The sequence below is a fragment of the Carassius auratus genome, unplaced genomic scaffold (assembly GCF_003368295.1).
Source record: "Carassius auratus strain Wakin unplaced genomic scaffold, ASM336829v1 scaf_tig00022297, whole genome shotgun sequence".
Taxonomy (NCBI): Eukaryota; Metazoa; Chordata; class Actinopteri; order Cypriniformes; family Cyprinidae; genus Carassius; species Carassius auratus.
Window position 1 is genome coordinate 1 of NW_020525176.1, and position 20974 is coordinate 20974.

The following is a 20974-nucleotide window of genomic DNA, read 5'->3' on the forward strand; positions in this document are numbered from 1 at the left end:
AAAAAGTAGCTTCTAGGTCCCTGGTTTCAGTCGGCTCGAACAGGCCATCTCTAGCCAGGCAAGGTGTCAGGATGGCCGAGCGGTCTAAGCGCTGCGTTCAGGTCGCAGTCTCCCCTGGAGGCGTGGGTTCGAATCCCACTTTCTGACAGACCTATCCTTTGGCTGCAGACAGAGACTTCAGTCTTCTGCTACGTTGGGCCAGCAGGGCGTTAACTTTGACAAAACGACGCATTAGGCAAATGCAGTATTAATTGGGCAGGCGTTGAAGACAAGGATGAGTTTTTAGACACTTTTTGAAAAGGGTTAAAGCCTCCGCTGCTCGAATTGAGATAGGCAGGCCGATCCACCAGCTGGGAACAGTCCAGGAAAAGGTCCTTGAGAGTGATTTTGTGCCTCTTTGGGATGGCACCACGAGGCATCGTTCACTTGCAGAAAGCAAGCGTAGGTCTGCACCAGCGACTTTAGGTATATTGCTGCAGAGCCAGTGGTTATCTTGTAGGCAAACATCAGTACCTTGAATCTGATGCGAACAGCTATTGGTAGCCAGTGCAAAATTATGAAGAGAGGTGTGACGTGGGCTTTCTTTGGCTCGTTGAAGACCAGTCTCGCTGCTGCATCCTGGATCAGTTGCAGAGGCTTGATAGTACGTGCCGGAAGACCCGCCAAGGGAGCATAGCAGTAGTCCAGTCTGGAGAAAACAAAGAGCTTGGACAAGGAGTTGTGTGGCCTGCTCTGATCGGAAGGGTCTAATCTTCCGAACGTTGTACAAGGCAAATCTTCAGGACCGGGCCAGTGCAGCAATATGGCCTTTGAAACTTCACAAAACCTCAGGAGGACGTGGCCACGTGTTACATGATATGAGAGGGATGCTATTGCTGCCTTCATGTAGCATTAGCCAGCATGCATGCAGAATTTTGACTTCACTGTAAATAAAAGGATTGCACGGGCCTACACGCAATGTCGCTGGATGAGATTCAGGGAATTTACCTGGAACCTCACAGTTTCCACAAAGCATCATTTCACCTGCCCTGAAGAGGAGCTGTGGCCTATTTGCCCCAGGAGACACAGGGAAACCCACACGAAGGGGACAGAGAACCTCACTCTTTTCTTTCTAAGCCACGGGTGCAAACTCAGTCCCTGGAAGCGGAGACCTGCAGAGTTTAGATTCAAGCCTGATAGAACACACCTGATCACACTAATCATGCCTTCAGGCTCATTTGAAAACTACATGCCTTGTGTGTTTGAGAAGGGTTGGAACAACACTCTACAGGGCTCGGGCCCTAAAGGAATTTAGTTTGACACCCTGGTCTAAGCTCTCTCAGTTATCAGAAAAAAAGAACCAGCCTGCCCCGTGTGAGGCTCGAACTCACGACCTTCAGATTATGAGACTGACGCGCTGCCTAACTGCGCCAACGAGGCCCGTGGTGCTAAAGGGGGCCCGAACAGAGAAAGTAGCTTCTAGGTCCCTGGTTTCAGGTGCGGCTCGAACAGGCCATCTCTAGCCAGGCAAGGGGGGTGTCAGGGATGGCCGAGCGGTCTAAGGCGCTGCGTTCAGGTCGCAGTCTCCCCTGGAGGTGTGGGTTCGAATCCCACTTCTGACAGACCTATCCTTTGGCTGCAGACAGAGACTTCAGTCTTCTGCTACGTTGGGCAGCAGCGGCGTTAACTTTGACAAAACGACGCATTAGGCAAATGCCAGTATTAATTGGGCAGGCGTTGAAGACAAGGATGAGTTTTAGACACTTTTTGAAAAAGGGTAAAGCCTCCGCTGCTCGAATTGAGATAGGCAGGCCGATCCACCAGCTGGGAACAGTCCAGGAAAAGGTCCTTGAGAGTGATTTTGTGCCTCTTTGGGATGGCACCACGAGGCATCGTTCACTGCAGAAAGCAAGCGTAGGTCTGCACCCAGCGACTTTAGGTATATTGCTGCAGAGCCAGTGGTTATCTTGTAGGCAAACATCAGTACCTTGAATCGGATGCGAACAGCTATTGGTAGCCAGTGCAAAAATTATGAAGAGAGGTGTGACGTGGGCTTTCTTTGGCTCGTTGAAGACCAGTCTCGCTGCTGCATCCTGGATCAGTTGCAGAGGCTTTGATAGTACGTGCCGGAAGACCCGCCAAGGGAGCATAGCAGTAGTCCAGTCTGGAGAAAACAAAGAGCTTGGACAAGGAGTTGTGTGGCCTGCTCTGATCGGAAGGGTCTAATCTTCCGAACGTTGTACAAGGCAAATCTTCAGGACCGGGCCAGTGCAGCAATATGGCCTTTGAAACTTCACAAAACCTCAGGAGGACATGGCCACGTGTTACATGAATATGAGAGGGATGCTATTGCTGCCTTCATGTAGCATTAGCCAGCATGCATGCAGAATTTTGACTTCACTGTAAATAAAAGGATTGCACGGGCCTACACGCAATGTCGCTGGATGAGATTCAGGGAATTTACCTGGAACCTCACAGTTTTCCACAAAGCATCATTTCACCTGCCCTGAAGAGGAGCTGTGGCCTTTTGCCCCCAGGAGACACAGGGAAACCCACACGAAAGGGGACAGAGAACCTCACTCTTTCTTTCTAAGCCACGGGTGTCAAACTCAGTCCCTGGAAGGCCGGAGACCTGCAGAGTTTAGATTCAAGCCTGATAGAACACACCTGATCCAACTAATCATGCCCTTCAGGCTCATTTGAAACTACATGCCTTGTGTGTTTGAGAAGGGTTGGAACAACACTCTACAGGGCTCGGGCCCTAAAGGAATTTAGTTTGACACCCCTGGTCTAAGCTCTCTCAGTTATCAGAAAAAAGAACCAGCCTGCCCCGTGTGAGGCTCGAACTCACGACCTTCAGATTATGAGACTGACGCGCTGCCTAACTGCGCCAACGAGGCCCGTGGGCTAAAGGGGGCCCGAACAGAGAAAAAGTAGCTTCTAGGTCCCTGGTTTCAGGTGCGGCTCGAACAGGCCATCTCTAGCCAGGCAAGGGTGTCAGGATGGCCGAGCGGTCTAAGGCGCTGCGTTCAGGTCGCAGTCTCCCCTGGAGGCGTGGGTTCGAATCCCACTTCTGACAGACCTATCCTTTGGCTGCAGACAGAGACTTCAGTCTTCTGCTACGTTGGGCCAGCAGGGCGTTAACTTTGACAAAACGACGCATTAGGCAAATGCCAGTATTAATTGGGCAGGCGTTGAAGACAAGGATGAGTTTTTAGACACTTTTGAAAAGGGTTAAAGCCTCCGCTGCTCGAATTGAGATAGGCAGGCCGATCCACCAGCTGGGAACAGTCCAGGAAAAGGTCCTTGAGAGTGATTTTGTGCCTCTTTGGGATGGCACCACGAGGCATCGTTCACTTGCAGAAAGCAAGCGTAGGTCTGCACCAGCGACTTTAGTATATTGCTGCAGAGCCAGTGGTTATCTTGTAGGCAAACATCAGTACCTTGAATCTGATGCGAACAGCTATTGGTAGCCAGTGCAAAATTATGAAGAGAGGTGTGACGTGGGCTTTCTTTGGCTCGTTGAAGACCAGTCTCGCTGCTGCATCCTGGATCAGTTGCAGAGGCTTGATAGTACGTGCCGGAAGACCCGCCAAGGGAGCATAGCAGTAGTCCGTCTGGAGAAAACAAAGATCTTTGACAAGGAGTTGTGTGGCCTGCTCTGATCGGAAGGGTCTAATCTTCCGAACGTTGTACAAGGCAAATCTTCAGGACCGGGCCAGTGCAGCAATATGGCCTTTGAAACTTCACAAAACCTCAGGAGGACGTGGCCACGTGTTACATGAATATGAGAGGGATGCTATTGCTGCCTTCATGTAGCATTAGCCAGCATGCATGCAGAATTTTGACTTCACTGTAAATAAAAGGATTGCACGGGCCTACACGCAATGTCGCTGGATGAGATTCAGGGAATTTACCTGGAACCTCACAGTTTTCCACCAAGCATCATTTCACCTGCCCTGAAGAGGAGCTGTGGCCTTTTGCCCCCAGGAGACACAGGGAAACCCACACGAAAGGGGACAGAGAACCTCACTCTTTCTTTCTAAGCCACGGGTGTCAAACTCAGTCCCTGGAAGGCCGGAGACCTGCAGAGTTTAGATTCAAGCCTGATAGAACACACCTGATCCAACTAATCATGCCCTTCAGGCTCATTTGAAAACTACATGCCTTGTGTGTTTGAGAAGGGTTGGAACAACACTCTACAGGGCTCGGGCCCTAAAGGAATTTAGTTTGACACACCTGGTCTAAGCTCTCTCAGTTATCAGAAAAAAAGAACCAGCCAGCCCCGTGTGAGGCTCGAACTCACGACCTTCAGATTATGAGACTGACGCGCTGCCTAACTGCGCCAACGAGGCCCGTGGGCTAAAGGGGGCCCGAACAGAGAAAAAGTAGCTTCTAGGTCCCTGGTTTCAGGTGCGGCTCGAACAGGCCATCTCTAGCCAGGCAAGGGTGTCAGGATGGCCGAGCGGTCTAAGGCGCTGCGCTCAAGCTGGGGAACAATAGTCCGTCAAAGACGGGGAAGAAGGGAAGAAAAGAGGGAAGGAAGAAAAAGAGAAGGGGAAGAAGAGAAATAAAAAATGAAGAAAAGAAAGGGTGAAATTTGATGTTCAAAGACGGATCTTCCTTAGCATGCGCGCAGTGATACATCTTCCGGTTTCTTCTTGCGGTAAATTCGCGCATTTATATTACACTGTTTTCTATTGCAGGTGCTCCCCTCGACGCGGGTTCGAATCCAGCTAAAGACAACTTTTTGTTTTATTGTTAATTGCTTTAATTAAATGAAGTTTCAAGGTTAATTAAATGTATTTATGTGCTTGTTTGATATTTTTTTATTACATTTTAATACACCAATGGAAATGTGTTTTGTTATTATTAGTTATTTAGTAGTTGTTGTATTATTTTTGTTATTAAGCATGTTATTATGTGTAGTTGTATTCATATTTATTTAAGCATGTTATTAGTTGTGATTTTATTGATATTAAATCAGATTTTTTTTAAGGTTACATTCATTCAAGACACCTTTAAATCTGTCATTTTTAATTAAAAAGGATGCAAAAATAGTCATTATTATGCTTAAAAATGTCTGTGACAAATGACAAAGTGCAAATTATCTTTTTATAGGAATACGTTCTATTGTTGCAGTGTACTGATGAAATGTTTACTAAAGTACAAATAAAAAAGCAATCATTCTCTTTTTTTTTTTTTTACAATTATGCCAACATAACAGTAATGAATATTAAACAAATTAAATTTATATAAGTTTTCAAAAAAAAAAATTTAAAAGGGAAATAAAAGGAAAATAAATGTAGAAATCAAAACACATTTCTCAATTTGTTTTTTTATTTATTTTACAATTATGCTAATAGAAAAGTAATGAATATTAAATGAAGTTTTCAAACAATAAATTAAAAAGGTAAAAGTAAAAGTTAAATAGGATTAAAAAAGCAAGTTAAATAAAATAATGTTAGACACAAATATTAACAATAGTGAACTATATTTAAACAACTATATACACACAACAATAAATAAAAATATATAGTGTATACATTATTTGGGAGAAGGTTCTCCGGATTTACTCTAACCACTTTTCTTTTGTAATGTTCTCAGTCTGTGGACAGTATATACACCTTGCCCCTGTACTGGCTATGTCCGTTGCACTGGTTTTGAATTTTCCACACTTCCTGCAAGTGTTTGCCTTGTAGGGTCTCTTGGGCATTGTTTGTGGAGCTGGTTGTGAATTGGTGCTCTGCAAAATAGGCTGTAACAGTGGCATCCTATGGACCGCTGACAGTCTTTGAACCATTTGTAGACCCTGGAACACTGGCACACCCTGAAACATCGACAAAAATATGGTTTTCTGGTATTAAAAGAAAAATTGAACAAGTTTAATAATTCGTACAGAATGGAACGTGAAAAGTGCCTTTATAGAATACTTTATACATTATGCCATTACTTACAGAGACAGTACTGCTTGGTATAGAGGCACAAGACACTGCTGCGCTGGGTTGGTCTTCAACCTGAGAAGGTCTCCTGACCACACTAAGATTTGGCTTTGCTGCAGCAATGTGAGAGCCAGTAAATCTTGGTTTGGTAAATCAAAAATGTGAGAAGACAGAATGTGTTATAATAGCAAGAATTACGATTTATATTAATATTACTATTTTAAGTAAATGCAGGTTTTTAAAAACATTTCTTTCTGAATAGAAGTGTCATCCATATTTATTAGCAGTATTGACTCCTGAAATTACTACAAAGTATTTGCATGATGGAATAATTGTTAATGTGTACAGTTAATGATAGCCAGCATCTATGTGGTATGTTACCTGAGATTGAGAAAGAAAGATAATGTAGCTTTAACACATGAGAAGTATTGAGAGGGATGCCATGAGGGACATGAGTCTAGTCTCAAGAGAGAAAGCAAACAGGTTACATTCTACATTTATCCTTGACCATGTGACTTAAACCAAATCTGAGATATTCAAACTGACCATTCAGCAGACAACAGGTGCCCCCACTGTACAAGAGGGGTGACAATTAGTAGGTCTCAGCCAGCATCTCATAGCATTCTTGCTTTTTCTTTTTTTCTTCATCTTACGTTCTGAACTTTCTTGAATTTTAATTGAGCACATTCTTAAGTGGTATTATTAAAAAAGTTAAATAGTAATTCTTACCATTGAAAATTGTGTTGCAACTCTTGCTTCCACAGGTGCAGTAGGCTGGGGCCGGGGCAGGGGCATGGGATGAGGCTTGGGGTCAGGCTGACTCTGCTCCATGGCCTTCTTTGCTGTTTCAGCATCATGAGGTTCTTCCACCACCCTTTGTGCTGGTCCAGTAGAAGCTTAAGACGAAAAAAAAAAAAAAAAAAAAAAAAAAAAAAAAAAAAAAACCCTTAATACATAATTCAGAAAGAAACCTTTTCAGTAAATATACTAATGATACTAATAAAAAACATGCATTTCAGCACACCTCCAAGCAAGGTTTTTTGGCCACGAGACAGCATCTGACATTTCTCTATCTGTAAGCATTATAACAAATATAATGCACAATACAAGTGAGTCCCTTAAGAGAGCATAAAATACTTCATTAAATTCATATATTTATTCATTCATTCATTCATTTCTAGGACACAAGTCCCATTTATCTTATATATAATGTTACAACTGGTATCTCTATTTAGAGGAGAAAGATACAAGACAGGAACATTTCTTAAAATACCTGCAACATTACATAAATGTCTATAAACAATTATTACACACTCTGGTTTGCCCTGTTGAAAGCCATAACATAACACAACCATCACATTACATCGTTCAAATGAATGGGACCAGGTAAATGTTTGTTCTGAAGCCTGATGTGTTGTTCTCTTATGCAAATACACTAAACCAAGATACTAATAATGTTCGATTACGATTATTTATTTATTTTATACATCTATAATGCAAAGGTAACAAACACTCACCCATTGACAAATCTCGTACCACTTTTTATGTCGAACTACGCGACAATGACCCTTGTCATAGGTCACAAACTTGAGTAATTAACCTTTTTTACCTCTGACACGCCCCCTGAGGATGATGTCATTCTTTAGTACACCTTCGGCACGGTTCGGCAACTTGATTGACACCTGACTAGAAGCGCTGACCCCTCCACCTAGCGGTGAGACGCGGAAACGTGCCGTCGAAATCCCCCTGCTCTCTGATTGGTCAAATGTCACGAATGTCAAGATAATGTTATAAATTGCGCTTTTTGATTGGCTGGAAATGTTAAGGCGCTTCGACGCGATTGGTCCAAATGTCTTAGTGCTTCGATGCGATTGGCTGCGCAGTTCGACATTGCTCAACATTTCTGAAATTATGTCGGACTATCCTTCGTCAGCTAGCGCTCAGGTCGCAGTCTCCCCTGGAGGCGTGGGTTCGAATCCCACTTCTGACAGACCTATCCTTTGGCTGCAGACAGAGACTTCAGTCTTCTGCTACGTTGGGCCAGCAGGGCGTTAACTTTGACAAAACGACGCATTAGGCAAATGCCAGTATTAATTGGGCAGGCGTTGAAGACAAGGATGAGTTTTTAGACACTTTTTGAAAAGGGTTAAAGCCTCCGCTGCTCGAATTGAGATAGGCAGGCCGATCCACCAGCTGGGAACAGTCCAGGAAAAGGTCCTTGAGAGTGATTTTGTGCCTCTTTGGGATGGCACCACGAGGCATCGTTCACTTGCAGAAAGCAAGCGTAGGTCTGCACCAGCGACTTTAGGTATATTGCTGCAGAGCCAGTGGTTATCTTGTAGGCAAACATCAGTACCTTGAATCGGATGCGAACAGCTATTGGTAGCCAGTGCAAAATTATGAAGAGAGGTGTGACGTGGGCTTTCTTTGGCTCGTTGAAGACCAGTCTCGCTGCTGCATCCTGGATCAGTTGCAGAGGCTTGATAGTACGTGCCGGAAGACCCGCCAAGGGAGCATAGCAGTAGTCCAGTCTGGAGAAAACAAAGAGCTTGGACAAGGAGTTGTGTGGCCTGCTCTGATCGGAAGGGTCTAATCTTCCGAACGTTGTACAAGGCAAATCTTCAGGACCGGGCCAGTGCAGCAATATGGCCTTTGAAACTTCACAAAACCTCAGGAGGACGTGGCCACGTGTTACATGAATATGAGAGGGATGCTATTGCTGCCTTCATGTAGCATTAGCCAGCATGCATGCAGAATTTTGACTTCACTGTAAATAAAAGGATTGCACGGGCCTACACGCAATGTCGCTGGATGAGATTCAGGGAATTTACCTGGAACCTCACAGTTTTCCACAAAGCATCATTTCACCTGCCCTGAAGAGGAGCTGTGGCCTTTTGCCCCCAGGAGACACAGGGAAACCCACACGAAAGGGGACAGAGAACCTCACTCTTTCTTTCTAAGCCACGGGTGTCAAACTCAGTCCCTGGAAGGCCGGAGACCTGCAGAGTTTAGATTCAAGCCTGATAGAACACACCTGATCCAACTAATCATGCCCTTCAGGCTCATTTGAAAACTACATGCCTTGTGTGTTTGAGAAGGGTTGGAACAACACTCTACAGGGCTCGGGCCCTAAAGGAATTTAGTTTGACACCCCTGGTCTAAGCTCTCTCAGTTATCAGAAAAAAAGAACCAGCCTGCCCATTGTGAGGCTCGAACTCACGACCTTCAGATTATGAGACTGACGCGCTGCCTAACTGCGCCAACGAGGCCCGTGGGCTAAAGGGGGCCCGAACAGAGAAAAAGTAGCTTCTAGGTCCCTGGAGGCGTGGGTTCGAATCCCACTTCTGACAGACCTATCCTTTGGCTGCAGACAGAGACTTCAGTCTTCTGCTACGTTGGGCCAGCAGGGCGTTAACTTTGACAAAACGACGCATTAGGCAAATGCCAGTATTAATTGGGCAGGCGTTGAAGACAAGGATGAGTTTTTAGACACTTTTTGAAAAGGGTTAAAGCCTCCGCTGCTCGAATTGAGATAGGCAGGCCGATCCACCAGCTGGGAACAGTCCAGGAAAAGGTCCTTGAGAGTGATTTTGTGCCTCTTTGGGATGGCACCACGAGGCATCGTTCACTTGCAGAAAGCAAGCGTAGGTCTGCACCAGCGACTTTAGGTATATTGCTGCAGAGCCAGTGGTTATCTTGTAGGCAAACATCAGTACCTTGAATCGGATGCGAACAGCTATTGGTAGCCAGTGCAAAATTATGAAGAGAGGTGTGACGTGGGCTTTCTTTGGCTCGTTGAAGACCAGTCTCGCTGCTGCATCCTGGATCAGTTGCAGAGGCTTGATAGTACGTGCCGGAAGACCCGCCAAGGGAGCATAGCAGTAGTCCAGTCTGGAGAAAACAAAGAGCTTGGACAAGGAGTTGTGTGGCCTGCTCTGATCGGAAGGGTCTAATCTTCCGAACGTTGTACAAGGCAAATCTTCAGGACCGGGCCAGTGCAGCAATATGGCCTTTGAAACTTCACAAAACCTCAGGAGGACGTGGCCACGTGTTACATGAATATGAGAGGGATGCTATTGCTGCCTTCATGTAGCATTAGCCAGCATGCATGCAGAATTTTGACTTCACTGTAAATAAAAGGATTGCACGGGCCTACACGCAATGTCGCTGGATGAGATTCAGGGAATTTACCTGGAACCTCACAGTTTTCCACAAAGCATCATTTCACCTGCCCTGAAGAGGAGCTGTGGCCTTTTGCCCCCAGGAGACACAGGGAAACCCACACGAAAGGGGACAGAGAACCTCACTCTTTCTTTCTAAGCCACGGGTGTCAAACTCAGTCCCTGGAAGGCCGGAGACCTGCAGAGTTTAGATTCAAGCCTGATAGAACACACCTGATCCAACTAATCATGCCCTTCAGGCTCATTTGAAAACTACATGCCTTGTGTGTTTGAGAAGGGTTGGAACAACACTCTACAGGGCTCGGGCCCTAAAGGAATTTAGTTTGACACCCCTGGTCTAAGCTCTCTCAGTTATCAGAAAAAAAGAACCAGCCTGCCCATTGTGAGGCTCGAACTCACGACCTTCAGATTATGAGACTGACGCGCTGCCTAACTGCGCCAACGAGGCCCGTGGGCTAAAGGGGGCCCGAACAGAGAAAAAGTAGCTTCTAGGTCCCTGGAGGCGTGGGTTCGAATCCCACTTCTGACAGACCTATCCTTTGGCTGCAGACAGAGACTTCAGTCTTCTGCTACGTTGGGCCAGCAGGGCGTTAACTTTGACAAAACGACGCATTAGGCAAATGCCAGTATTAATTGGGCAGGCGTTGAAGACAAGGATGAGTTTTTTAGACACTTTTTGAAAAGGGTTAAAGCCTCCGCTGCTCGAATTGAGATAGGCAGGCCGATCCACCAGCTGGGAACAGTCCAGGAAAAGGTCCTTGAGAGTGATTTTTGTGCCTCTTTGGGATGGCACCACGAGGCATCGTTCACTTGCAGAAAGCAAGCGTAGGTCTGCACCAGCGACTTTAGGTATATTGCTGCAGAGCCAGTGGTTATCTTGTAGGCAAACATCAGTACCTTGAATCTGATGCGAACAGCTATTGGTAGCCAGTGCAAAATTATGAAGAGAGGTGTGACGTGGGCTTTCTTTGGCTCGTTGAAGACCAGTCTCGCTGCTGCATCCTGGATCAGTTGCAGAGGCTTGATAGTACGTGCCGGAAGACCCGCCAAGGGAGCATAGCAGTAGTCCAGTCTGGAGAAAACAAAGAGCTTGGACAAGGAGTTGTGTGGCCTGCTCTGATCGGAAGGGTCTAATCTTCCGAACGTTGTACAAGGCAAATCTTCAGGACCGGGCCAGTGCAGCAATATGGCCTTTGAAACTTCACAAAACCTCAGGAGGACGTGGCCACGTGTTACATGAATATGAGAGGGATGCTATTGCTGCCTTCACATAGCATTAGCCAGCATGCATGCAGAATTTTGACTTCACTGTAAATAAAAGGATTGCACGGGCCTACACGCAATGTCGCTGGATGAGATTCAGGGAATTTACCTGGAACCTCACAGTTTTCCACAAAGCATCATTTCACCTGCCCTGAAGAGGAGCTGTGGCCCTTTTGCCCCCAGGAGACACAGGGAAACCCACACGAAAGGGGACAGAGAACCTCACTCTTTCTTTCTAAGCCACGGGTGTCAAACTCAGTCCTGGAAGGCCGGAGAACCTGCAGAGTTTAGATTCAAGCCTGATAGAACCACCTGATCCAACTAATCATGCCCTTCAGGCTCATTTGAAAACTACATGCCTTGTGTGTTTGAGAAGGGTTGGAACAACACTCTACAGGGCTCGGGCCCTAAAGGAATTTAGTTTGACACCCCTGGTCTAAGCTCTCTCAGTTATCAGAAAAAAAGAACCAGCCTGCCCTTGTGAGGCTCGAACTCACGACCTTTAGATTATGAGACTGACGCGCTGCCTAACTGCGCCAACGAGGGCCCGTGGCTAAAGGGGGCCCGAACAGAGAAAAAGTAGCTTCTAGGTCCCTGGAGGCGTGGAGTTCGAATCCCACTTCTGACAGACCTATCCTTTGGCTGCAGACAGAGACTTCAGTCTTCTGCCACGTTGGGCCAGCAGGGCGTTAACTTTGACAAAACAACGCATTAGGCAAATGCCAGTATTAATTGGGCAGGCGTTGAAGACAAGGATGAGTTTTTTAGACACTTTTTGAAAATGGTTAAAGCCTCCGCTGCTCGAATTGAGATAGGCAGGCCGATCCACCAGCTGGGAACAGTCCAGGAAAAGGTCCTTGAGAGTGAATTTTGTGCCTCTTTGGGATGGCACCACGAGGCATCGTTCACTTGCAGAAAGCAGCATAGTTCTGAACCAGCGACTTTAGGTATGTTGCCTGCAGAGCCAGTGGTTATCTTGTAGGCAAACATCAGTACCTTGAATCTGATGCGAACAGCTATTGGTAGCCAGTGCAAAATTATGAAGAGAGGTGTGACGTGGGCTTTCTTTGGCTCGTTGAAGACCACTCTCGCTGCTGCATCCTGGATCAGTTGCAGAGGCTTGATAGTACGTGCCGGAAGACCCGCCAAGGGAGCGTAAGCAGTAGTCCGTGTGGAGAAAACAAAGAGCTTGGACAAGGAGTTGTGTGGCCTGCTCTGATCGGAAGGGTCTAATCTTCCGAACGTTGTACAAGGCAAATCTTCAGGACCGGGCCAGTGCAGCAATATGGCCTTTGAAACTTCACAAAACCTCAGGAGGACGTGGCCACGTGTTACATGAATATGAGAGGGATGCTATTGCTGCCTTCATATAGCATTAGCCAGCATGCATGCAGAATTTTGACTTCACTGTAAATAAAAGGATTGCACGGGCCTACACGCAATGTCGCTGGATGAGATTCAGGGAATTTACCTGGAACCTCACAGTTTTCCACAAAGCATCATTTTCACCTGCCCTGAAGAGGAGCTGTGGCCTTTTGCCCCCAGGAGACACAGGGAAACCCACACGAAAGGGGACAGAGAACCTCACTCTTTCTTTCTAAGCCACGGGTGTCAACTCAGTCCCTGGAAGGCCGGAGACCTGCAGAGTTTAGATTCAAGCCTGATAGAACACACCTGATCCAACTAATCATGCCCTTCAGGCTCATTTGAAAACTACACTGCCTTGTGTTTTGAGAAGGGTTGGAACAACACTCTACAGGGCTCGGGCCCTAAAGGAATTTAGTTTGACACCCCTGGTCTAAGCTCTCTCAGTTATCAGAAAAAAAGAACCAGCCTGCCCCGTGTGAGGCTCGAACTCACGACCTTCAGATTATGAGACTGACGCGCTGCCTAACTGCGCCAACGAGGCCCGTGGGCTAGAGGGGGCCCGAACAGAGATAAAGTAGCTTCTAGGTCCCTGTTTCAGGTGCGGCTCGAACAGGGCCATCTCTAGCCAGGCAAGGGTGTCAGGATGGCCGAGCGGTCTAAGGCGCTGCGTTCAGGTCGCAGTCTCCCCTGGAGGCGTGGGTTCGAATCCCACTTCTGACAGACCTATCCTTTGGCTGCAGACAGAGACTTCAGTCTTCTGCTACGTTGGGCCAGCAGGGCGTTAACTTTGACAAACAACGCATTAGGCAGATGCTAGTATTAATTGGGCAGGCGTTGAAGGCAAGGATGAGTTTTTAGACACTTTTTGAAAATGGTTAAAGCCTCCGCTGCTCGAATTGAGATAGGCAAGCAGATCCACCAGCTGGGAACAGTCCAGGAAAAGGTCCTTGAGAGTGATTTTGTGCCTCTTTGGGATGGCACCACGAGGCATCGTTCACTTGCAGAAAGCAAGCATAGTTCTGAACCAGCGACTTTAGGTATGTTGCTGCAGAGCCAGTGGTTATCTTGTAGGCAAACATCAGTACCTTGAATCTGATGCGAACAGCTATTGGTAGCCAGTGCAAATTATGAAGAGAGGTGTGACGTGGGCTTTCTTTGGCTCGTTGAAGACCACTCTCGCTGCTGCATCCTGGATCAGTTGCAGAGGCTTGATAGTACGTGCCGGAAGACCCGCCAAGGGAGCGTAACAGTAGTCCGGTCTGGAGAAACAAAGAGCTTGGACAAGGAGTTGTGTGGCCTGCTCTGATCGGAAGGGTCTAATCTTCCGAACGTTGTACAAGGCAAATCTTCAGGACCGGGCCAGTGCAGCAATATGGCCTTTGAAACTTCACAAAACCTCAGGAGGACGTGGCCACGTGTTACATGAATATGAGAGGGATGCTATTGCTGCCTTCGTGTAGCATTAGCCAGCATTGCATGCAGAATTTTGACTTCACTGTAAATAAAAGGATTGCACGGGCCTACACGCAATGTCGCTGGATGAGATTCAGGGAATTTACCTGGAACCTCACAGTTTTCCACAAAGCATCATTTCACCTGCCCTGAAGAGGAGCTGTGGCCTTTTGCCCCCAGGAGACACAGGGAAACCCACACGAAAGGGGACAGAGAACCTCACTCTTCTTTCTAAGCCACGGGTGTCAAACTCAGTCCCGGAAGGCCGGAGACCTGCAGAGTTTAGATTCAAGCCTGATAGAACACACCTGATCCAACTAATCATGCCCTTCAGGCTCATTTGAAAACTACATGCCTTGTGTGTTTGAGAAGGGTTGGAACAACACTCTACAGGGCTCGGGCCCTAAAGGAATTTAGTTTGACACCCCTGGTCTAAGCTCTCTCAGTTATCAGAAAAAAAGAACCAGCCTGCCCCGTGTGAGGCTCGAACTCACGACCTTCAGATTATGAGACTGACGCGCTGCCTAACTGCGCCAACGAGGCCCGTGGGCTAAAGGGGGCCCGAACAGAGAAAAAGTAGCTTCTAGGTCCCTGGTTTCAGGTGCGGCTCGAACAGGCCATCTCTAGCCAGGCAAGGGTGTCAGGATGGCCGAGCGGTCTAAGGCGCTGCGTTCAGGTCGCAGTCTCCCCTGGAGGCGTGGGTTCGAATCCCACTTCTGACAGACCTATCCTTTGGCTGCAGACAGAGACTTCAGTCTTCTGCTACGTTGGGCCAGCAGGGCGTTAACTTTGACAAAACGACGCATTAGGCAAATGCCAGTATTAATTGGGCAGGCGTTGAAGACAAGGATGAGTTTTTAGACACTTTTTGAAAAGGGTTAAAGCCTCCGCTGCTCGAATTGAGATAGGCAGGCCGATCCACCAGCTGGGAACAGTCCAGGAAAAGGTCCTTGAGAGTGATTTTGTGCCTCTTTGGGATGGCACCACGAGGCATCGTTCACTTGCAGAAAGCAAGCGTAGGTCTGCACCAGCGACTTTAGGTATATTGCTGCAGAGCCAGTGGTTATCTTGTAGGCAAACATCAGTACCTTGAATCTGATGCGAACAGCTATTGGTAGCCAGTGCAAAATTATGAAGAGAGGTGTGACGTGGGCTTTCTTTGGCTCGTTGAAGACCAGTCTCGCTGCTGCATCCTGGATCAGTTGCAGAGGCTTGATAGTACGTGCCGGAAGACCCGCCAAGGGAGCATAGCAGTAGTCCAGTCTGGAGAAAACAAAGAGCTTGGACAAGGAGTTGTGTGGCCTGCTCTGATCGGAAGGGTCTAATCTTCCGAACGTTGTACAAGGCAAATCTTCAGGACCGGGCCAGTGCAGCAATATGGCCTTTGAAACTTCACAAAACCTCAGGAGGACGTGGCCACGTGTTACATGCATATGAGAGGGATGCTATTGCTGCCTTCATGTAGCATTAGCCAGCATGCATGCAGAATTTTGACTTCACTGTAAATAAAAGGATTGCACGGGCCTACACGCAATGTCGCTGGATGAGATTCAGGGAATTTACCTGGAACCTCACAGTTTTCCACAAAGCATCATTTCACCTGCCCTGAAGAGGAGCTGTGGCCTTTTGCCCCCAGGAGACACAGGGAAACCCACACGAAAGGGGACAGAGAACCTCACTCTTTCTTTCTAAGCCACGGGTGTCAAACTCAGTCCCTGGAAGGCCGGAGACCTGCAGAGTTTAGATTCAAGCCTGATAGAACACACCTGATCCAACTAATCATGCCCTTCAGGCTCATTTGAAAACTACATGCCTTGTGTGTTTGAGAAGGGTTGGAACAACACTCTACAGGGCTCGGGCCCTAAAGGAATTTAGTTTGACACCCCTGGTCTAAGCTCTCTCAGTTATCAGAAAAAAAGAACCAGCCTGCCCCGTGTGAGGCTCGAACTCACGACCTTCAGATTATGAGACTGACGCGCTGCCTAACTGCGCCAACGAGGCCCGTGGGCTAAAGGGGGCCCGAACAGAGAAAAAGTAGCTTCTAGGTCCCTGGTTTCAGGTGCGGCTCGAACAGGCCATCTCTAGCCAGGCAAGGGTGTCAGGATGGCCGAGCGGTCTAAGGCGCTGCGTTCAGGTCGCAGTCTCCCCTGGAGGCGTGGGTTCGAATCCCACTTCTGACAGACCTATCCTTTGGCTGCAGACAGAGACTTCAGTCTTCTGCTACGTTGGGCCAGCAGGGCGTTAACTTTGACAAAACGACGCATTAGGCAAATGCCAGTATTAATTGGGCAGGCGTTGAAGACAAGGATGAGTTTTTAGACACTTTTTGAAAAGGGTTAAAGCCTCCGCTGCTCGAATTGAGATAGGCAGGCCGATCCACCAGCTGGGAACAGTCCAGGAAAAGGTCCTTGAGAGTGATTTTGTGCCTCTTTGGGATGGCACCACGAGGCATCGTTCACTTGCAGAAAGCAAGCGTAGGTCTGCACCAGCGACTTTAGGTATATTGCTGCAGAGCCAGTGGTTATCTTGTAGGCAAACATCAGTACCTTGAATCTGATGCGAACAGCTATTGGTAGCCAGTGCAAAATTATGAAGAGAGGTGTGACGTGGGCTTTCTTTGGCTCGTTGAAGACCAGTCTCGCTGCTGCATCCTGGATCAGTTGCAGAGGCTTGATAGTACGTGCCGGAAGACCCGCCAAGGGAGCATAGCAGTAGTCCAGTCTGGAGAAAACAAAGAGCTTGGACAAGGAGTTGTGTGGCCTGCTCTGATCGGAAGGGTCTAATCTTCCGAACGTTGTACAAGGCAAATCTTCAGGACCGGGCCAGTGCAGCAATATGGCCTTTGAAACTTCACAAAACCTCAGGAGGACGTGGCCACGTGTTACATGCATATGAGAGGGATGCTATTGCTGCCTTCATGTAGCATTAGCCAGCATGCATGCAGAATTTTGACTTCACTGTAAATAAAAGGATTGCACGGGCCTACACGCAATGTCGCTGGATGAGATTCAGGGAATTTACCTGGAACCTCACAGTTTTCCACAAAGCATCATTTCACCTGCCCTGAAGAGGAGCTGTGGCCTTTTGCCCCCAGGAGACACAGGGAAACCCACACGAAAGGGGACAGAGAACCTCACTCTTTCTTTCTAAGCCACGGGTGTCAAACTCAGTCCCTGGAAGGCCGGAGACCTGCAGAGTTTAGATTCAAGCCTGATAGAACACACCTGATCCAACTAATCATGCCCTTCAGGCTCATTTGAAAACTACATGCCTTGTGTGTTTGAGAAGGGTTGGAACAACACTCTACAGGGCTCGGGCCCTAAAGGAATTTAGTTTGACACCCCTGGTCTAAGCTCTCTCAGTTATCAGAAAAAAAGAACCAGCCTGCCCCGTGTGAGGCTCGAACTCACGACCTTCAGATTATGAGACTGACGCGCTGCCTAACTGCGCCAACGAGGCCCGTGGGCTAAAGGGGGCCCGAACAGAGAAAAAGTAGCTTCTAGGTCCCTGGTTTCAGGTGCGGCTCGAACAGGCCATCTCTAGCCAGGCAAGGGTGTCAGGATGGCCGAGCGGTCTAAGGCGCTGCGTTCAGGTCGCAGTCTCCCCTGGAGGCGTGGGTTCGAATCCCACTTCTGACAGACCTATCCTTTGGCTGCAGACAGAGACTTCAGTCTTCTGCTACGTTGGGCCAGCAGGGCGTTAACTTTGACAAAACGACGCATTAGGCAAATGCCAGTATTAATTGGGCAGGCGTTGAAGACAAGGATGAGTTTTTAGACACTTTTTGAAAAGGGTTAAAGCCTCCGCTGCTCGAATTGAGATAGGCAGGCCGATCCACCAGCTGGGAACAGTCCAGGAAAAGGTCCTTGAGAGTGATTTTGTGCCTCTTTGGGATGGCACCACGAGGCATCGTTCACTTGCAGAAAGCAAGCGTAGGTCTGCACCAGCGACTTTAGGTATATTGCTGCAGAGCCAGTGGTTATCTTGTAGGCAAACATCAGTACCTTGAATCTGATGCGAACAGCTATTGGTAGCCAGTGCAAAATTATGAAGAGAGGTGTGACGTGGGCTTTCTTTGGCTCGTTGAAGACCAGTCTCGCTGCTGCATCCTGGATCAGTTGCAGAGGCTTGATAGTACGTGCCGGAAGACCCGCCAAGGGAGCATAGCAGTAGTCCAGTCTGGAGAAAACAAAGAGCTTGGACAAGGAGTTGTGTGGCCTGCTCTGATCGGAAGGGTCTAATCTTCCGAACGTTGTACAAGGCAAATCTTCAGGACCGGGCCAGTGCAGCAATATGGCCTTTGAAACTTCACAAAACCTCAGGAGGACGTGGCCACGTGTTACATGCATATGAGAGGGATGCTATTGCTGCCTTCATGTAGCATTAGCCAGCATGCATGCAGAATTTTGACTTCACTGTAAATAAAAGGATTGCACGGGCCTACACGCAATGTCGCTGGATGAGATTCAGGGAATTTACCTGGAACCTCACAGTTTTCCACAAAGCATCATTTCACCTGCCCTGAAGAGGAGCTGTGGCCTTTTGCCCCCAGGAGACACAGGGAAACCCACACGAAAGGGGACAGAGAACCTCACTCTTTCTTTCTAAGCCACGGGTGTCAAACTCAGTCCCTGGAAGGCCGGAGACCTGCAGAGTTTAGATTCAAGCCTGATAGAACACACCTGATCCAACTAATCATGCCCTTCAGGCTCATTTGAAAACTACATGCCTTGTGTGTTTGAGAAGGGTTGGAACAACACTCTACAGGGCTCGGGCCCTAAAGGAATTTAGTTTGACACCCCTGGTCTAAGCTCTCTCAGTTATCAGAAAAAAAGAACCAGCCTGCCCCGTGTGAGGCTCGAACTCACGACCTTCAGATTATGAGACTGACGCGCTGCCTAACTGCGCCAACGAGGCCCGTGGGCTAAAGGGGGCCCGAACAGAGAAAAAGTAGCTTCTAGGTCCCTGGTTTCAGGTGCGGCTCGAACAGGCCATCTCTAGCCAGGCAAGGGTGTCAGGATGGCCGAGCGGTCTAAGGCGCTGCGTTCAGGTCGCAGTCTCCCCTGGAGGCGTGGGTTCGAATCCCACTTCTGACAGACCTATCCTTTGGCTGCAGACAGAGACTTCAGTCTTCTGCTACGTTGGGCCAGCAGGGCGTTAACTTTGACAAAACGACGCATTAGGCAAATGCCAGTATTAATTGGGCAGGCGTTGAAGACAAGGATGAGTTTTTAGACACTTTTTGAAAAGGGTTAAAGCCTCCGCTGCTCGAATTGAGATAGGCAGGCCGATCCACCAGCTGGGAACAGTCCAGGAAAAGGTCCTTGAGAGTGATTTTGTGCCTCTTTGGGATGGCACCACGAGGCATCGTTCACTTGCAGAAAGCAAGCGTAGGTCTGCACCAGCGACTTTAGGTATATTGCTGCAGAGCCAGTGGTTATCTTGTAGGCAAACATCAGTACCTTGAATCTGATGCGAACAGCTATTGGTAGCCAGTGCAAAATTATGAAGAGAGGTGTGACGTGGGCTTTCTTTGGCTCGTTGAAGACCAGTCTCGCTGCTGCATCCTGGATCAGTTGCAGAGGCTTGATAGTACGTGCCGGAAGACCCGCCAAGGGAGCATAGCAGTAGTCCAGTCTGGAGAAAACAAAGAGCTTGGACAAGGAGTTGTGTGGCCTGCTCTGATCGGAAGGGTCTAATCTTCCGAACGTTGTACAAGGCAAATCTTCAGGACCGGGCCAGTGCAGCAATATGGCCTTTGAAACTTCACAAAACCTCAGGAGGACGTGGCCACGTGTTACATGCATATGAGAGGGATGCTATTGCTGCCTTCATGTAGCATTAGCCAGCATGCATGCAGAATTTTGACTTCACTGTAAATAAAAGGATTGCACGGGCCTACACGCAATGTCGCTGGATGAGATTCAGGGAATTTACCTGGAACCTCACAGTTTTCCACAAAGCATCATTTCACCTGCCCTGAAGAGGAGCTGTGGCCTTTTGCCCCCAGGAGACACAGGGAAACCCACACGAAAGGGGACAGAGAACCTCACTCTTTCTTTCTAAGCCACGGGTGTCAAACTCAGTCCCTGGAAGGCCGGAGACCTGCAGAGTTTAGATTCAAGCCTGATAGAACACACCTGATCCAACTAATCATGCCCTTCAGGCTCATTTGAAAACTACATGCCTTGTGTGTTTGAGAAGGGTTGGAACAACACTCTACAGGGCTCGGGCCCTAAAGGAATTTAGTTTGACACCCCTGGTCTAAGCTCTCTCAGTTATCAGAAAAAAAGAACCAGCCTGCCCCGTGTGAGGCTCGAACTCACGACCTTCAGATTATGAGACTGACGCGCTGCCTAACTGCGCCAACGAGGCCCGTGGGCTAAAGGGGGCCCGAACAGAGAAAAAGTAGCTTCTAGGTCCCTGGTTTCAGGTGCGGCTCGAACAGGCCATCTCTAGCCAGGCAAGGGTGTCAGGATGGCCGAGCGGTCTAAGGCGCTGCGTTCAGGTCGCAGTCTCCCCTGGAGGCGTGGGTTCGAATCCCACTTCTGACAGACCTATCCTTTGGCTGCAGACAGAGACTTCAGTCTTCTGCTACGTTGGGCCAGCAGGGCGTTAACTTTGACAAAACGACGCATTAGGCAAATGCCAGTATTAATTGGGCAGGCGTTGAAGACAAGGATGAGTTTTTTAGACACTTTTTGAAAAGGGTTAAAGCCTCCGCTGCTCGAATTGAGATAGGCAGGCCGATCCACCAGCTGGGAACAGTCCAGGAAAAGGTCCTTGAGA

The 20974-nt window shown here is 48.1% G+C and overlaps 1 long non-coding RNA gene and 18 other non-coding genes across 19 annotated transcripts; 9 read left to right on the forward strand and 10 right to left on the reverse strand.

Annotated features, from left to right (window-relative positions):
• Nucleotides 1-65: 65 nt before the first annotated feature.
• On the forward strand, nucleotides 66-148 carry trnal-cag (transfer RNA leucine (anticodon CAG)). The gene has a single exon. It is a non-coding gene; the product is annotated as a tRNA-Leu (tRNA).
• Nucleotides 149-1345: 1197 nt separating this feature from the next.
• Nucleotides 1346-1419, reverse strand: trnam-cau (transfer RNA methionine (anticodon CAU)). Its single transcript has one exon. It is a non-coding gene; the product is annotated as a tRNA-Met (tRNA).
• A 98-nt stretch (nucleotides 1420-1517) lies between these two features.
• On the forward strand, nucleotides 1518-1601 carry trnal-cag (transfer RNA leucine (anticodon CAG)). Its single transcript has one exon. It is a non-coding gene; the product is annotated as a tRNA-Leu (tRNA).
• Nucleotides 1602-2805: 1204 nt separating this feature from the next.
• Nucleotides 2806-2879, reverse strand: trnam-cau (transfer RNA methionine (anticodon CAU)). Its single transcript has one exon. It is a non-coding gene; the product is annotated as a tRNA-Met (tRNA).
• A 96-nt stretch (nucleotides 2880-2975) lies between these two features.
• Nucleotides 2976-3058, forward strand: trnal-cag (transfer RNA leucine (anticodon CAG)). Its single transcript has one exon. It is a non-coding gene; the product is annotated as a tRNA-Leu (tRNA).
• A 1202-nt stretch (nucleotides 3059-4260) lies between these two features.
• Nucleotides 4261-4334, reverse strand: trnam-cau (transfer RNA methionine (anticodon CAU)). The gene has a single exon. It is a non-coding gene; the product is annotated as a tRNA-Met (tRNA).
• Nucleotides 4335-5698: 1364 nt separating this feature from the next.
• Nucleotides 5699-6720, reverse strand: LOC113077328 (uncharacterized). The gene is made up of 3 exons (XR_003281305.1): nucleotides 6303-6720; nucleotides 5937-6060; nucleotides 5699-5809 (listed from the first exon to the last, which is right to left on the reverse strand). It is a non-coding gene; the product is annotated as an uncharacterized LOC113077328 (long non-coding RNA).
• A 6480-nt stretch (nucleotides 6721-13200) lies between these two features.
• On the reverse strand, nucleotides 13201-13274 carry trnam-cau (transfer RNA methionine (anticodon CAU)). Its single transcript has one exon. It is a non-coding gene; the product is annotated as a tRNA-Met (tRNA).
• Nucleotides 13275-13370: 96 nt separating this feature from the next.
• On the forward strand, nucleotides 13371-13453 carry trnal-cag (transfer RNA leucine (anticodon CAG)). Its single transcript has one exon. It is a non-coding gene; the product is annotated as a tRNA-Leu (tRNA).
• Nucleotides 13454-14654: 1201 nt separating this feature from the next.
• On the reverse strand, nucleotides 14655-14728 carry trnam-cau (transfer RNA methionine (anticodon CAU)). Its single transcript has one exon. It is a non-coding gene; the product is annotated as a tRNA-Met (tRNA).
• A 96-nt stretch (nucleotides 14729-14824) lies between these two features.
• On the forward strand, nucleotides 14825-14907 carry trnal-cag (transfer RNA leucine (anticodon CAG)). The gene has a single exon. It is a non-coding gene; the product is annotated as a tRNA-Leu (tRNA).
• A 1205-nt stretch (nucleotides 14908-16112) lies between these two features.
• Nucleotides 16113-16186, reverse strand: trnam-cau (transfer RNA methionine (anticodon CAU)). Its single transcript has one exon. It is a non-coding gene; the product is annotated as a tRNA-Met (tRNA).
• A 96-nt stretch (nucleotides 16187-16282) lies between these two features.
• On the forward strand, nucleotides 16283-16365 carry trnal-cag (transfer RNA leucine (anticodon CAG)). Its single transcript has one exon. It is a non-coding gene; the product is annotated as a tRNA-Leu (tRNA).
• Nucleotides 16366-17570: 1205 nt separating this feature from the next.
• On the reverse strand, nucleotides 17571-17644 carry trnam-cau (transfer RNA methionine (anticodon CAU)). Its single transcript has one exon. It is a non-coding gene; the product is annotated as a tRNA-Met (tRNA).
• Nucleotides 17645-17740: 96 nt separating this feature from the next.
• trnal-cag (transfer RNA leucine (anticodon CAG)) lies at nucleotides 17741-17823 on the forward strand. The gene has a single exon. It is a non-coding gene; the product is annotated as a tRNA-Leu (tRNA).
• Nucleotides 17824-19028: 1205 nt separating this feature from the next.
• On the reverse strand, nucleotides 19029-19102 carry trnam-cau (transfer RNA methionine (anticodon CAU)). The gene has a single exon. It is a non-coding gene; the product is annotated as a tRNA-Met (tRNA).
• Nucleotides 19103-19198: 96 nt separating this feature from the next.
• trnal-cag (transfer RNA leucine (anticodon CAG)) lies at nucleotides 19199-19281 on the forward strand. Its single transcript has one exon. It is a non-coding gene; the product is annotated as a tRNA-Leu (tRNA).
• A 1205-nt stretch (nucleotides 19282-20486) lies between these two features.
• trnam-cau (transfer RNA methionine (anticodon CAU)) lies at nucleotides 20487-20560 on the reverse strand. The gene has a single exon. It is a non-coding gene; the product is annotated as a tRNA-Met (tRNA).
• Nucleotides 20561-20656: 96 nt separating this feature from the next.
• Nucleotides 20657-20739, forward strand: trnal-cag (transfer RNA leucine (anticodon CAG)). Its single transcript has one exon. It is a non-coding gene; the product is annotated as a tRNA-Leu (tRNA).
• Nucleotides 20740-20974: the final 235 nt, after the last annotated feature.